This window comes from Carassius gibelio, chromosome A2, assembly GCF_023724105.1.
Source record: "Carassius gibelio isolate Cgi1373 ecotype wild population from Czech Republic chromosome A2, carGib1.2-hapl.c, whole genome shotgun sequence".
Lineage (NCBI taxonomy): Eukaryota > Metazoa > Chordata > Actinopteri > Cypriniformes > Cyprinidae > Carassius > Carassius gibelio.
The window spans coordinates 10785329-10802361 of NC_068372.1; positions in this window are offsets into that span (position 1 = coordinate 10785329).

Sequence of the window (17033 nt, forward strand, 5' to 3'; positions counted from 1 at the left end):
CTCAACGAGACCAGATGAAACTTCTAAATTATCTAAGCTAACAGAGTGTGTTAAAAATGGAAAAGATAAGATCACAAATAAGTTTCTCCAATTAAACTCGGATAAGACAGAGATCCAAAAAACACTACACAGAATCTTGTAGATTACAATCTGCAACTAGACGGATGGACTGTTACTTCCTCTACAGTCAGAAATCTGGGTGTTATATTAGACAGCAATTTGTCTTTTGAATTTCAATTTTATTCCCATGTTACAAAAACTGCATTCTTCCATCTGTTTCTGATGCAGAAAAGTTAGTTCATGCATTTATGACCTCTAGACTGGACTATTGTAATGCACTTCTAGGTGGTTGTCATGCTTCTTCAATAAACAAGCTACAGGTAGTCCAAAATGCAGCAGCTAGAGTCCTTACGAGGTCAAGAAAATATGATCATATTACCCCAATTTTAGTCTCTGCACTAATTAAGTTCCGTATCAGTTACAAATTATCATTACTTACCTATAAGGCCCTAAATGGTTAAGCTCCTGCGTACCTAACTAGCCTTCTACCACGTTACAATCCATCACACTCCCTAAGGTAACAAAACACTTTTTGTGACTTTTGGTAGTTCCTAGGATAGCAAAGTCCACCAAAGGAGGTAGAGCTTTCTCACATTTGGCTCCCAAACTCTGGAATAGCCTTCCTGATAATGTTCGGGGTTCAGACACACTCTCTCTGTTTGAATCTAGATTAAAAATGCATCTCTTTCGCCAAGCATTCGAATAATGTATCTCTTAAATTGTGAGTGTAGTTGCATCTGATCAAATGTGCATTCTTATTCATTAGCTTGGGTTAAACTAATTTTACTTTGTTGGATCAGCAGCTATGCTAATGATCTCTCTATTTTGTTTCTATGTTTTGCCACGGGATTTACACAAGCTCCAGTCTGGATCCAGAACACCTGAAAAGAGATGATACTGACCCACAGAGGACCTCAGATGATACTTACCCTGAATTAAACAAACAGAACTAACAAATATTGCTACAAGTGTGACTGCATCATATGATAATTATTAATTAATAATATTAATAATGTTCATCGTCTGGCTGACTACGTCTTGTATTAATTTTTCTAAAAATTCTGTCATACGTGGACAAACTGACAGTCACCACTTATAAGCTACTACTAAATATGGTAGAAACATAATTTTCTGTAAAGTTGCTTTGTAACGATTTGTATTGTATAAAGCGCTATACAAATAAACTTAAATTTAATTTAATTTAATTCATCTAAATCCAAGAATTTTTAAAAACCTTTAAAAAACTGCATTCAATGTCAAGGGTTTAAAGCACCCATACTCAACCTGAGCTACTAATGTTGCAAAAAGTTCTATAATACCCTCATGGTTTCAGGTTCATCTCTTTGCTTTTTTTCTTCTTCTGTATATAGAAGATTTTTTTTTTTTTTTTGCTTCTGTATTGCAAAAGATTTTATGAACCTTGCTTGGTTGCACATACTTGGTTAACAATTTACATGATCTGGCTCTTGATTTTATTATTGTTATATTTTTATTATTTCTTTACTGGGGTGCAAATATTTCAAACATGCATGCGTTAAGAGCATCTACGGTAATGCACGTTGGCCAAGGTGCAACATACAAGGAAACGCCTTGTCAAAAAAATAAAAATAAAAAATAAAATTACTGCAATCACAGGCATTCATATTCTGATGGGATTAGTTTTCTCAGAGGACTACAGAGTTTGTGTGAGAAAAACACAGACATGCCAGATTCTATACTTACTTTCACCACTATTAAAATATTTTCTGAAATACATCAAGGTAAGTGCACAAAGGTCTCTCTCACACACTCTCTTTCTCACACACACACACATACACACACATACACACACAATATAATATGCTGTTATACTCCATATAGCTTCATATACAAGTCAGAAACTAAGCTTTTTTTGCAAAGGCCTATCTAAAGGTTTAATGGTCCCACCTAGTGATCAACTGTAAAAATAACAAATGTTACCTCTTCCCAACAGGGAAAACCACCAACAATCAAGAATCTCTCACACACACAAACACTATAATTTGCTGTTATACTCCATATAACTCCATATGCAAGCCAGAAACTAGGCCTTTTTTTGCACAGGCCTATCTAAAGGGATAATGGTCCCACCTAGTGATCAACTGTAAAAATAACAAATTTTACCTCTTCCCAAAAGGGAAAACCACAAACAATCAAGAATGCAAGATTATATTGTGTCATGGCTTTGCAATCAAAAAATGTAATTATGATGGAAGTCAATGGGGCAAAAACAGCCACCAACAACAAATTAGGGAGAAAAAATTAAATCTAATGCTGCACAAAAACTAAAAATGCATCAAAGCCAATGTTACTACTAATCTTTGACATGCCCAAGACTGTTATAAAAAGTAAAAAGAAAAAAAAAATCCAGCCACAATTACTTTTATATTGAAAATAAGTGATTTTGTGTGTTTTTTTCCCCCCAAATCAGTGACATAATTTATGTACTTGGCAAATAAAGACTTAACACATTTGGTAGTTTTGATCAGGACTGAAGTTGATTAACAGACTTATGCAAAATAAATTGAAAAAATATATTAATCTGATACATTTTTACAGCAGTTTAACTGAGTAGATGTTTTCATCCCGAACATACCGATAGGGTAGTGAATTTGAACAATCAACAAGGGTTAAGTTATATATATATTTATTTATTTTATTTTATTTTTTTCTTTGAAAGAAACTCCTTATATCTTTACTTCTTTTCATGGCTTGGCACTGCTCTCTTCCCTGCCTTCAAAAGAAACACTTATGTGTGTCTGTTATTCTCAATTAAAAAAATAAAAAATAAAAATTGTGAATGAAATGCACAGAATGCATCCACGTCATTTCACGTGTAAATGACTAAGTTAGGCCTGACAATTTAACTGACTATCTAACTGACTTACTCTCATGCATTAACGTGTCACCAGACAATTATTATTATGGAACATTCTGTGCATATTGTCATTTGGTGCAATCTTGTGGTCACTGTCACAAAATTAAGTATTACAAAATATGCAAATCACCATGACTGTTTAATGTTTGATAGAGCCCAGCTTATTTTACTTTTATTGTGTTTTATTAAACGTTGACTGAACATTCAATTGAAATCAACCACGACCAACATGAGCAGAGCCTGACAGAGTAAAAACATTGACCTAAGAAAACCATAAAAACATATTAAACCATACATAAAGGTTACCTACCAGCTCTTTGTTTGGTGTCTTGTGATGGGTTATTCTTGAAAGTGTTCTTTAATGTGACTAGGGAAGAACGAGTCGTCTCTATGACGGAGACATCACTTTGAATTTTTTTTTTTTTTACAGTGGATTCTAATCTTCAAAAATTACCTTGTTGTATGATTTATGTCTTTTGAGTTCTCCCGTCAGATAAGACTATAGAACTGTAGTGTTACTTGTTTAGTATTCAAAATGTTATTTGCTTTTAATTTATGTCATTATGTCCTTTTTGAGCAAGTATCTTATACATATATTAGACCAATTTGTCAAGTCTGCCTATGAAAAGCAATTATTATACCTGCAAACTCAAAATTGGAATAAAAATTAAACTAGGCTATAAATACTTGGATTATTATATTATTATATAGCCTAGTGTTTATTTACTGATAGACAGTCAAAAAGACAAATTAATCAATATTTTATTTATACATTTTATTTATTTATTTATCAAATAATAACACACCACATATCCTCAAGAAACAGTAACAGAAACACTGTGACAGAAATGTCAGAAATAGCGCATGGATCTGTCACGTGACTAAGGAATGATTTGAACCCTAATACTTGTCAGATAAGAGGTGAGTTTATCACAGAATGAAGACCCAGGCAAATAATTAATTAATGTTTTCTGTATCTTATAGCATTTTAGTTTTGTATTGTTTGTAGTGTGATCAACTTTTACGTAAGTACTAGATGTGTTGGGGAAGTAACACGTAACATTTTAATTACATTTTGCTAAAATGAACGAAATGACTCGAAAAAAAGATTTGTTCAAGTCCAAGTCCGCGATGAGTGTTGTTTCTCTGACGACGATGCACTTCTTTGAATTGCGAACTTCAGAGTCTATAAAATGATTGGCTATAAAATGAACCCATCAAAAGACATCTTAGAGGGGGGCACCTGGGGTGGCCAATCGAATTTCAGGAGGGGCCCGGTATATTGTATTTGTGTGATTTTTACACACACACACACACACACACACACACACACACACACACACACACACACACATATATATATATATATATATATATATATATATATATATATATATATATATATATAGTGTGTGTGTGTGTGTGTGTGTGTAAAAATCACACAAATACAATATACAGACACATCAACATTATGAAAACTTAAATTAATGCTTAATGTAATCACAAAATTTGGTCACAAGACAGACATGCAAGAAACAACTAACTTATGGTAATGATATTGCTATTTTAGATTTGGGTTTGATTTGACATCAAATTTAATCTGTGAGAAATGTCTCAGATCGTCTAGGCATGCACAGCATAACAATATAATTATTACATTATATTATTTGATGAAATACATACAGTAAATGCAGTACATACAGATAAAACACTTAATTTCAGTGTTTTCCTTGTTAAAAACAAACTTCCCCTACTCCTCTGCTTCGAGTGATAGAAAATATCTCTCTGAGAAAAATGTAGGAGCACACAACATTAATGTCGCTATAAATCAATCTAATGTTATAAAATAGATATTTTAAATGAGGTAAAACGCTTAACTTAAGTTACTTCTGGTCTCTCCCTTCTCTGAGCAGCCTCTGCGTCTGTACAGCAGTTCAAATCTGCGAGAGACGGTTAGGCTCGTTTAGGCACGCACAGCATTTAAATATCGTCATTAAGTAAAATTATCTTATAAAATACACGTTAACAAGGTAAAAGACTTACTTATGGTGTTTTCCTTTGATAAAACCAAAATTCCCCATCTTTTCCCCATCATGAATGAAAGAAAATATCTCTCTTGAGAAAAAGTTTTGGAAAACAGCACATAAATATCGCTATAAATCAATATACATATTTTAAATGAGATAAAAACACTTAACTTTCAGAATTCCCTCATAGAAAATAGATGACATACTCGTCTGTTCCATTTCGTGAGTGAAAGGAACACGCACACAGCAAATAAATATCATTATAAAACAATATAATATTACAAAACACATTTTATGAATATGATTAAATACTTTATTTCGCCGTTTTCCATCCTCATATGCGCTGCATCTCGAGCAAAGAAAATGGCGTCTGTGAAAAATATTTCAGATGTGTCAGGCGCGCACACATGAGCAAGTGTCCCAAATGTGACGAATAGCACTCAGCAGTGTTAATAAAGGTAACTGCGTATTTAAACTGCCACATGGGGGCTGTCTACACTAGCAAGTGTTAATTCAACACCACAACTTTAACACTTTACACTAATAGTACCAACACTAGGATTTCAACACTGGAGATTTTGCTGTGCAGAGGATTATTCAGCATACATTTACAAATTATGACAAAGGCTCTATCAGTCTTAGAAAAGGCACGGATAAGTAACTGCTACTCCAGATGATTGTGTATACTGTAACTTGAAAAGTACTTCTTAGTACCCCAGAGGAAGTGTACCCTTTGACTTGAATAAGGTACTTTTTTGTACCCTAGGATGTGTACCCAAAAGGTACTTCTAAGTACCCCATGAGGTTTGTTGTTAATGTTTGTTAATGTTGTAGCTGATCTATTAATCTATATGTTCCTGAGTTCCTGTTGCCCAATTAGTAGAGCACTGCTTATCAAGCGCAAGGTTGGGGGTTCGATTCCCCGGGGACACATGATATGATATGACAAAATTGCTAGCTTGAATGCACTGTTAAGTCACTTTGGACAAAAGTGTCTGCTAAATGCATAAATTAAATTTATATGACAATGTACCTTTTCAAAGGCTACATATATGTACCTTTCACTATGCATATTTCATTGTGTACCCCTTTTCTTTGGAAAGGTACTTTTTGGTACTCAGCTGGATACATGTTTGTTCCTTTGATGGCACATTTGTGAAATTTGTACCTTAAAGTACTTAATTGTACCCTCACTGTAGCTTTATTTCTGAGAGTGTAGTGTGATGGTTGCTGGTTTGCTCCTCATTATTTTGTGTTTGTTTTTGGTTTCGGGATGTTTCTTTGGATTTTGTTATGAGTTGACAGACTTGTTCTGTCTAACTCTATAACATCTTGTATCATACAGAAATGGTAGTTATTTTTCCTTCCTTTTGTTAATAAATATTTTGTTGCAACCTTACCAACACATGTCCACCTTTCATTTGTTACAGCTTCGAGCCAGTCGTGATAAATGAAGGAGGGTTGTATGAAAAATTTGAATATTTAATTTAACTCATTCCTTTAAGGATTATTTTGTTAAAGATAATTCTTTGCAAACATTATTTGTTGAATGTTTTGTTTTAGAAATCTCCTGGAGGATGGTGATTGGTTTGAATTAATTTTCTTCTCGTTGCTTTGCAGGAGTTTGTTAAGTAGGCTACCATATGTCCACCTGAGGACATTTTGGGATTATGCTATTCCCTGTTAAGGTTTAGCGGAGTATCCTTAAAAGGCTCCGATCTTCTTCTTCTTTTTTTTTTAAAGTAGTTTTTGTTTGTGCAGTAAAGGCAGTTAGAGCATTTGTCTCGGGAACATGTCTGTGTTTTGTAATGGTAATTCATTAATTGGTTGCTACTGCAAACACTGGATTACAGTGTATAAAAACCTACTGCAAGTAACTGTATGAAGACTAGGGACTGAGTTTAGGTAGATAGGTAGAGGGAATTGCTAATCCAACGTTTTTCCTCAATTGTTTTTTGGAAATGTAAGTAGCCATACAGTTGTCTTTCATTATGGCCTCAAAGGTTGGGGAATTTATTTGTGCTTCATGATTTGTTAAATGATTTGACTAAAGATCAGCTATTAGAACTTGCCACTCATTGTGAAATCAATTTGATGAGCCAAGATAAATGTATAAAAAGTAACATTTAAACCTTAATAAAGACTGAGTTAATTTTTACGCAGAGTTTTAGAGTCTCAAACTATGCCTCAGCTTTCGTTAATGCAACATGTACAATATCTCATCTAATGTTTAACAATAACAACAATTGTTAATTCAGGCTGAGATGAAAGAAAAAAAAAGCACAAAATCTCATCGAGTTGTCTGAAGTCCAGTTACAGCAAAAACTGCTTGGATTAAAACACTATTGGTTGGATTTAATAATGGATGGTAGGCTTGCTTTTAATGGTGGAGCCATTTCAGTATCCGGATCTTTCTTCTACACAGCCATGATGTTGTAATTGATGCAGTATGTGGTCTGGCATTGTCATGTTGGAAAATGCAAGGTTTTCCCTGAAAGAGACAACATCTGGATGGGAGCATATGTTGTTCTAGAACTTAGATATACCTTTCAGCATTGATGGTGCCTTTCCAGATGTGTAAGCTGCCCATGCCACACGCACTCATGCAACGCCATACCATCAGAGATGCAGGTGTGACGGAGCAGTACAATTGTGAGACCAACCTTTTACCAATAAAGAAATCCGACTACGCCACCCTAGAATTTAACTCTAGGGAACAATACTCAAAACCCAAAAATGGAGTGCATTAAGCACACAGGTTCGGTTCCCTCATGGAAGTAAGCAGGAGACGTGGGTGAAGTATCAAAATACAAATGTTTATTAATGCAAGAATGGTTTTTAAAAGAGACACTAAAGCCGCGTTTCCACCGCAGGAACTTTACCCAGGAACTAGGGACTTTGGTCTGGTACTTGGTGTGTTTCCACCGCAGGAACCAGGAACTAAATAAAGTTCCGGGTAAAAAAATGCCCCTCAGAAAGTCCCTGCTGGCGAGGTGGTACTTTTTCAAAGTTCCGGAACTTTCGGGGGTGGGACTTTCTAAACATTCTGCGCTAAACATTCTGATTGGTTGAGTTCACGCAGCATTGGTTGAGTTCAACCACCATTTATTCGAATCAACATTTTCAAAATATTACTGTTATTGTGTCATGAAATGTAATTTTAAAAGTATTTCAGGTGAGAATGTAGTTGTTTAAAACTCAAATCTGTGGTTTATTTATAAAGATGTCTCTTTAGTGGTTAAACATAAAATATAATTCAGCTGCGGGGTAAATCTAACAGGTTTTCTTTGGTCTGTATTCAATTTATCTATATGTTAAAATGAAAATAAAAAAGGCAAGTCTATATAAAATGTGTTTCATTGTAATGGCTGTGTAACAGATATGCAGGTCAGCGATTCATGGGTTAAATTCTGTTTTATAAATTCAGACTGTTGGTACTAAATGCCAGCCTGGCTGGACTTAAACTATTTACGATGCCCATGCGAGCTTCAAAGAAGAAACGAAAACCCCCAACCCAAATTCTTCCAACACTGGAGACAAAGGAACTTTTCGTATAAGTTCCTTACTTTCATTTTATTATTAATATGCATTTTAATTATGTTTATGGATTGCATAAAATGGTTAATCCTTGTTATGTGAAGAGTATAAGTTGCAAGCTTATACTTTAGGAAATGTCTTTCCTCACTTTAACTTCCTCAAAGAGAGCCATGCTTCTGCAACCCCCACTTTTGCAGGTCGTAAAGTTTACGACCACACAGGACAGGAGAGAAGCCAAGTCACTGGCTTCTTTTGAACAATGCATTCTATGGAATGTATTCATTAACTTTCTGTTTTCATGTTTTATAAATGTATTACGTATTCCCTTTTAGTACATTTAGATGTTTCCCAACATCTGCAGTGTTATCATGTGTTAAACAAATCTTTAAATGTGTAATTCGATCTAAAAATTAGATCTTTGGTCATATATATATTATGTCTAGTCTTGTTCTAATCGTCATGCTTTGACAGACCCATTTATCTAGAGCAAAGTAATGAAAAATGTATTTAATCTGGAATAATGAACTTGCTTTAATATTCCTGATGAAATCGGACAGGCCCTAAATCATCAGGGGTTTGTCTCAACCGAGACAAAGGAACTTTCCCTCCGCTTCAGATCGCGGACATTCATTGGATGCTCCCTCGAAAATGGGCGTGAACTATTTCAAGCTATAAGAATTGACCAAACAAGGTCCACCCTTCTCTTCTTGCGCTCTTTTTGCTTCTTCCTCTTCCCCGTTCTCGGATACGCTGCTCTCCAACGTTGTTTCCGCGCGGCCATAGGCCGCGCTCACAGCGCGAACCCCCTCAGCACAGGGGCTGAGAGAAAAAGCCATTTTAATGGCTCCTTTGGAAGTTTTCGTTTCGTTCGTTTTCTTTTCTTTTCTTTACTAAGTTTATTAAACTATTCGCCTCTCCACGCAAGGAAGACGAATTCTGGAACAATGTTTGTTGAACCTTTCAAATACCGCGCAAGGACAGAACAAAGGACCACGTGCTCCACGCTCACGCCAAGCGCAGCGTGCACGCGCGTCACATGGCCTCCGTTTCATGGCACATGGCTGTTTCAACGGGAACAGTGCGTAAAGCTCACAAGCTCGACGCCGATCTCACGCCACTCACATGGGACACCTTTTGCAAGTATCACTTTCTCTATGGAGATTTAAATGCTGCTTTAAAGTGTTGTTATGATCTGATTTGTTGTTGGCTTCTAAAAGTTACTGACTATGATTTTCATACCTGAGCTCCTTATGTGATTCCATTCTATTTTCTCTCTCTCTCTCTCTCTCTCTTTCTCTCTCTTTTATTTGGATTCGTTATGTATTGTATAAAGCTTACTGTTTGTATTGTCGTACGCATATTTACTCTGTGTGATTTGTAGTTTGATGTATTACTAGTTTAATTATTAAAAACCCATATATAAAATGATTGACTTTGGACTCCACCCCACTCACATTACGAGTCACTGAAATGTCTGATCTTTAGCTACAAGCTCTAAATTTAGAAACTAAATTTATCATAAGGATAGGATAATATTTTCATGGCCAGAGAATACTTTTCCTTGAATTATAAAAAGTGATATCTCTATTGAAAACTGATAACTTAGGTCAATAGTGGTGTGCTGGACAATCCACTGTTTGATCTGCAGTAATTTACAGTAAGAGATCACAATAATTGATATGAAGAATGTAATATTGACATATTAATGAGTAAATTACAGTGCCCTGTGATTAGTATTGGTATTGGCAATTGAGCTATTTTTCATAATCAATAAAATTAAATGTAACTGTCATCTGAGATATATATTAATCAAATTCTTGATTAATTATTCAAATTCCCTATATATCATTTGAGTTAATTACTATGTAAAACTCATTGTTGTTACATATTTTGGTGGAGATAACGCGGGCATTTCAAACTTCGTTTTGTGAGCAATCAATCTGTGTATATGGTTTTTAATAATTTCTGCACGTGCACTATGAAATTATGTAACGTTACTTGTGAGATAAGTCGCAAGACGCGAACTCACTCCTAACTGACTGAGGCAAAAAGCTGGTCAGTAGCACCTAGGTATTCATAGAAACTTAACAGTATAGTCACTGTTATTTTTAACGAAAGTAATCTGCAGTATAATGTTAAAAGTATCCTGTTAAGAAAGACCAAAATCTTTTTACAGTGAGAACATTTTAATATGAATAATTAAAAGATGAAGAAATCTTTTATTAGTTGCAACATGTAAATCTGAACATGAGCGATGTTCCTCTGATTCAGTAAAAAGGCCTTGTTATTAAATATCGTTATTGAATTCGTGGTAAACCACAATAATATTCAAAAATAAAACGATAAAAACTCCTGGTCTAAAATTGGCTTAGCTACCCGATTTTTAAACCTAAAACATTTAAATCATAAGTGCTATTTTGATAAATGTTTATTGGAGTCAACAGTTGGAAAATTCCTGTTTTTGTTACATTTGTGTTTTGGAAGTGAACGGATCCTTCTTCAACCTATGTTAATATAGCACCTCAGAGATTAAAACCTTTGGTTTGTTACTTGTGATTTTTGATGCAGAAAATCAGCCTGACAAACGATCAGATAAATTCTAAGTCCTATTGAAATTGTAATTCCTCTATCTAAACACTAGAGGGAACGTGTGGGTTAGAAATTTCAGGGTACGCCCTGCTTTCTGATTCCAGCTTGCATGAGTGCAAAGCTGCCAACCTGTGGCCATTTCAGATAATGCGCTCTGATTGCTAATTTATAATCCCCTGTGATGTGTATTTGAATTAGATGTCTAAATTCTCGATAATTATTTGCATTTACACTCTTGCTTGTGCGAATATTATTACAGGGAAACAAAAGAATGTTCCCTGCCTTTGACTGTTTACATTTACTTTGAGTTTAGTTCAAACATGATTTGAATTAAAATGTAATTGTTAATAGTGGAAATCTAGATGTGTCAGGTCAACCACTGATTGACCCACTTAGAAGGCAAGCCATCTAGTGGCAGTCTCCTGTTAAATCGACTAACAGACCTCTGTCTTTTCCATTCTGTTTTTGAAATTGCATGTCCACTTTTACCCTCTTTGATTAATCTCACACTGTTTGAGTAATTTCATGATCATTAATGATGACTTACAAGCTATCAATGGTTATTATAGGATATTATTCAGATTTTCCTTTTTAATTCATACATGCTTATTTTAAATTTTGATTTAAACCAGTTTTGAATTTTTAATTTGAATTAAGTTTTCTGCTCAGCAGGTTAAAGACAGAGAAGCAGTACTTCCCCCCCTTGTGGTGAAAACCAGCTACTCCTTCTCCCTTGTTTCATTACTGTCTTTTAATTTGATGTTTATTATTTTTCTTCTCTCTTTTGACTTAGGTTATTTTGATAATTACCATTATTATCATAATTCATTTGTTTTGTTTTATCATGATTAGGTAAAGCTGTTACCTTTCCTCTCTACATATAGTTACTCAATTGATGTTAAACAAACCAAACCTTAATTAACTTTAAGTTTCCTTTGTTCATCCTTTGTGTATTTGATTGTAGAACTCCCTTGGTGATTGGACAGTCATCTCAGGTTTCCAGTGAGCAAGGCTGCCCGACCGGTGTTACCGATACTGGCTGCGAGTGAAACTCGGTCCCTCTTGTCTCAAGAGACATCAGCAATTTTGGCACTCCAAAGGTTGTGCTAAAAGTCACAAGCCGTGCTGTCCTGCGACACGCCAGAGTAACGGAGGACCGGGGACACTGCGGTTCAGTGTTTGGGGAGCACCGGGGAGGTTGACCAAGCCACTGGTTCCCACCTGAATGACTTCAATTCAACCAGGTGAAACAAAAATGATAAAACCTATCCACTTATTATAAGCCACAGAATATTAGATATTCCCCCGGATATATTTTAAGTGTTCTGACCCTTTTGCTTCTTTAAGCCACACCATATTTCTAGGTTTCCTACCCAGATAGCCCACTCACCTGTTGGCCCTATCTTAAAACCTAGCAGTAGGCTTAGGCCTCCTTATTCTCACTAACACGTTGTGTTTCTATTGTTTTCATCTCATTTCAAGTGTTGTGTTTCACTTTGATCTTTTTCTACCACCTGTTCTGTTGTGATTTGTTTCTTTCATTTCACATAGAGACAGTAACCTGGGAGCCACCAACGAAGTTAAATAGTAGAGCGACCACCAGCAGCCGGTGTCATCACACGACCCGCTAGGCTACTGCCTGTCAAATCTCCATTTCAGGTCCTTCGTTGACCCAAGTTAATTGGCTACTTAACTGTCTGACTGTTTGCATCAGTCAGCCCCAAAATTCTCATAAACGGCACAGCCCGTATGAATATAGCTCGTTAAACGTAGAACGAACTTGCATTGGTCTTTTTGTGTGTGTGTGCTGTGCTTCTCTCACCGACAGAGAATCAGGATGTTCCAGGCATCCAGTCCAGCAGTCCACGGGGGCCACCTCTCGACATGGTTGAAAGCAGTGACGACCCCCTTCCTGCCCAAGGATGCCATTAACCTGCAGCACCCAGAGCAACTAGACACCGAGCTAGATGAACTGATGGCACGCGATCCAAACCAAAGCGACTACTACAGAGAACTCGCCAGGATCTTCGGAAGCCTAGTTCCCATTCTCGTCGCCCAGGCACCGCTCAGTGAACGGAGCAACATCGCGGAGGAGGCCTGGAAGGACCAGGCCCCAACCCAGAGTCATCTTGATCAGCTTCTCCTCGAGACCCAGAACCAGCGCGAGAAAGAGGACGACACAGATCCAGAGCTACAGACAGGAGTTGAAAGACTTCACAATGCCCTGCAAGATCTTCGCCTCGACACGGATCAAAGAGAACAGCTGGAGAGTGAAGCCAGAAAAGAACTCAACACTCCAGCAAGGCGACGCTCTCCTAAAAAGAGCAGAGACTGAACTGAAAAAAAAAAAGACTATAAAACCTGGGCCTGCAAAACACACTTGCAAGCGGCCCAAGCTAAATTCAACAAGCTCCAAGATGAACTTGACACTGTTCACACCGAACTGAGACAATCTCACAGATTACAGAGTGGCTGGATCGGAGAAACGCACACCACAAAATTTCTCCCGGGCCGCCACTCCAACCCTTTCAGCCAAGAACCCAGAGCTGGAAAAGGGGGTGTAACAAGAACCAGCTTACAAGAACATCTGTCAACAACGGAGGGAAGAGAACCCTTCCAGAGAACGCATGTCACTAAACCCTGCACTGCTCACAGAGAACTTCACAAGCTAGCCAGAAGCATCTCTACATTCAATCCAGATCCTGCAGGAGGACATGACGTTCATGCTTCTTTACAAGCCATTGACTTTCATTTGCAAACTGTCGCTAACGTGACAGATGTGAACACATTGTACCTGTTAAAAATCACGGCCAGCCGTGATGTGCATTGCTTTCTGGATCGTCAACCAGAGACTGTCAAAGCGTACTACCAGCAACTGCTACAGACTTTGATTCTTGAATTCTCTGATCCAAACTCAGACCATGGGCTCCTTATTGCTAGGGACCTCAAACAGGGCCGATTTGAAAACCCACAGACTTTCTGTAGTCAGCTACGAAACACCTACTTCGGAGCATGCAACGAACCAGGTATGGAACAGGATTTCAACTTAAAAACTCTGTTCCTCCCAAACCTACATGCCAGTTGGAGTTTTCATCTCAGAGTCCCAGCGTGTCCCCGTAACAGAACTACACAAGAGTTACGGAACTTAGCCCACAAAGCTTGCACCAAGCAAAAGACTATTTGTGAAAAGACTGTGAAAAACCCCAACGTCTCTGTCTCTGAGCACTGCTTGGAGTTAACCCTAGATGGCGCTCTACAACACCACAGTCACAGACATCTTTACAGAGAGTCAATACCATTCCAAGCCAGCAGAGGGCAACACAGTGCAGCCACGTCTGAGACAGCAGAGATCCTGAGGGTGCTGAAAGTGCTTCTTCACATGAAAACTCACAAGGAAGATGAGCCAAGCACCCAGAACACTGCCCGTCATCTACAGATCACAGAGCTAACTGTCACAGCACAAGGTGACAGCAACACCCAAGCTCCACAGTCAACAGCTGCACACCCTGAACGAGACAGCACAGGTCCTCACATCAGGTACCACAAACACAAGGTACCAGAAAATGCTGTTTTGACTACCTGCCTTCGCAGCGAGCTACACAAGACCGGTCCTCATCAACCACCGATCGTCCCACCTGCCCTGATGCCAACATTCCTGGGCAGCCCTGTCAAAAAGGGGGTGGGTCAAAAAGGAGTCAACAGGGAAGACCTGATCGACACAGGATTAAACCTGACGGTGATCTCATCCTACCTTTTCAAAAGACTCCAATTTGAAGCTAAGAGACAAGATCGAACTCTTACACCTCAAACTTATGAACTGAATGTACAGGTGTACAGACAGGATGACATCCAGTTTGAACAGGTTGTTTCCATTCACCTGACATTCGTTCCGATGAGTCTAATACATCCCATGTATGTCCCACCAATGAACACTCATACATTGCTCATCGACATAGACCTGCTAGAACACTTTGACCCTTTTCTGAACTTCAAACAGCTAAAAGACTTTGCTCAAGTGCGAGAACCTCTTTCTCTCCAGCCACACAGGTTGCTAGAGCCAGACTGTCAGGTCGCAGAGGTCACGGGAACTCCCACAGAGCCAGACGGTCAGGTCACAGAGGTCACGGGAACCCCAGCAGCCAGCCATGAGTACAACGCCCTAACAACAGGCCCAAGTTCAAGCCTCTGTACCTTAGTCAACAAACAGGGTACGGTGGTACCAGCTTACACCAAAGGGGTCGCTGTTCGGCTCAACCTGCAAGGTGGTCAAACCTTACACCACACGCTGGGTTTCTTCCAATCCTCACCTGAATGTGTGGAACTCGGACTCACACTTGCAAACAAGCATGTCAAACACCAACACCTGTTCCAGCAATGTGATAACATCACAAAAACACACAATGTGATCGTGTACTGGAAGAAGGAAAAAGGACACTCAAAGCTACCAAGTCTAGACGAGGACTTTAAAGATCACACTGACACCCTTGCCAAAACTGGCACACTAAACAACATTCTGTGGTCACTCCCAACCCACCCACCCACATTCAAGGTTGAAGTGATTACACACAGCACAAGAACTTTACTAGCTAAACTGCCTACCTCAGAATCGCTTACGCAGGCTCCGTTGTCTACACAGACCAACATAGCGGACATGCGGGCTTCTGAAACCTTGATAATGACTTTGTTTTACCACCTCTCAGACCCCTCCATCCACCCTGGCAACCAGTCTACAGTCACTGACAACCAAAGCCCCAGACCACTGCATGATACACAAACCATGCTGCGTGCACAGAACAATATTGTGGGTTGTGCACCGTCTGACATCACAATGCCAGGGCGTGTAATGCCACGGAGCAAAAGGGGGATACTGCCAATATATTTCCATGACGCAGCATGTGCTGCACCACGCAGCACCAGAGCCACTGACACAACACTGAGGCAAGCGTCATGCCAGCAGCAAGATGTGGCAAAACATGGGCGAGGGCGAGCTAAACCCAGTCGCCGCCCACGAAGCAAAGAGACTGTCCTGTCCAACCAAAGACAGGCCTTGTTTGTTTCTTTCTCCCCTTTCTCTCTCTCTCTCCCTATTATCTGTACCAGGATGCTGCTGTGGTTTGCCGTGCCGTGCTGTCAGCCAAAGAGAGGACAGCTGCCACCGAGAAAACCGCTGAGACTCCTGACTACCGATGACAGGGCACACTACCCCAGCACTGTAACCGAATACAGCTGTACAAGGTTCCGATGGAGAGAGGACTCCCTCACTCACACTGAGGCCGATGTCAAACACCTGTTCAGCCAATATGAGAAAGTGACGGTTACACAAATGGAGTTAGGTGGACACCACCACCGCTCCAAACAGTTCCCGGGAGCTTTGCTTAGAGCCGCTGCTGCCACCAGAATGTTTAACATTGTTATGTCCAGTGTCAATGCAGCGAACCAGACTGTAAACTCCTCGAAACCACTGTTTACTGTCTTCCAGAAGGACTTTACCCAGACTCAGCTGTTTACAGCGTTAACAACAGACATGCTGTGGGAGGTTAGCTCCTCCAAAGACAGCCTAACCACGAGTAAAACCCCACCATACATGATACCCTTAAGCCTTGTGTTAACTGTGCTGTCTTACACCATCACCATGCCAGCTGACCTGCTACGAATGCACCTGGCCAACTCTCTGGATAGCGCCTTCCTACGGCACGTAAACCCCAAACAGAGAGAAGTGAACGTGCTCCTGAACCAACTCATCAGCGAGTCAAACCAAGTCTACAGACCTAAAGACATTGTCAGTGTCAGGATGTGGAAGAGCAACACCCACACCAAAACACACATTCCAAATGTGGTGGCCTACCACGACAGCAACACACAGCTGTACCTGGCCCCAAACATGCACATGTGTACTTTAACCAAAGACATTCATTATCTCTGCC